The following is a 953-nucleotide window of genomic DNA, read 5'->3' as shown; positions in this document are numbered from 1 at the left end:
ATTCTCAGTGTGTCCTCACATAGCAAAACGATAAACCATTTCTCTATGGACAGTTGTAAGGATACTGACCTCATTCATCAGAATTCCACCCTCAAGTCCTCACTAATTCTAATTACTTCCTGAAAACTGTAATAATTCCAGTACATTCATGCTTACTTTCTTTGTACAAAAAACATATAGGAGGAACACAAACAATCAGTTTATAACTGGTATTTTACTGGATTGGAAGATAATCATAGATTGAGCCTTTTCCATGAGGAACTCTGTGCTCTCTATGCAGGCTTAAGACCAACAGTTACCAGAATTTTCTAGCCTTCATCTTTGCCATAGAAGAGATCAACAGGAATCCTCATCTTTTACCCAACATATCTTTGGGATATGAGTTCCATAATTTCCTGAATAGTCATTGGAGAATATTGGAGAGTTCCCTTATCTTGCTCACAAGACAGGATGGGATCCCCAATTACACATGCTGGGGAGAAAGCAAGTCGGTAGCAGTATTAACAGAATCATCATGGGCAACTTCTGCTCGAATTGGAGCATTACTGGAACTCTACAAATTTCCACAGGTGAGGCTGGGTGGAATGGGAAAAAATGAAAATATCCTTGTTGTCATTATCAGGTGATAATGACAGGGTGAAAGAAGAAGATTGTGTCATTCACTTTTCAAAAGGGTATAGTCAAAAGAGTAAGTACACATAGATTTAATGGGTTGCTCAGAGTTACTTTTTCTGTACACAAGGAGGAACACAAAGGTTTCTGAAAGTCTGGATCTCATTGGTTATTTTCTGAAAAAGGTCTTAGGAAGATGATTAGAAAGATAGAATGAGGAAGTATCCCTTTCTATCACTTCAAGCTACTACTTAGCAATGTTCAGGTATGAGTTTGGGCCTTATACCACCAATCTTCATCATATTGCTTCCAATTTTCTTTCCTTTTAGGTTTCCTTTGGA

The sequence above is a fragment of the Heterocephalus glaber genome, unplaced genomic scaffold (genome assembly GCF_053883595.1).
Source record: "Heterocephalus glaber isolate CG9 unplaced genomic scaffold, H.glaber_assembly_v1.0 deba00001140, whole genome shotgun sequence".
NCBI lineage: Eukaryota > Metazoa > Chordata > Mammalia > Rodentia > Bathyergidae > Heterocephalus > Heterocephalus glaber.
This window is presented reverse-complemented; position numbering follows the sequence as displayed.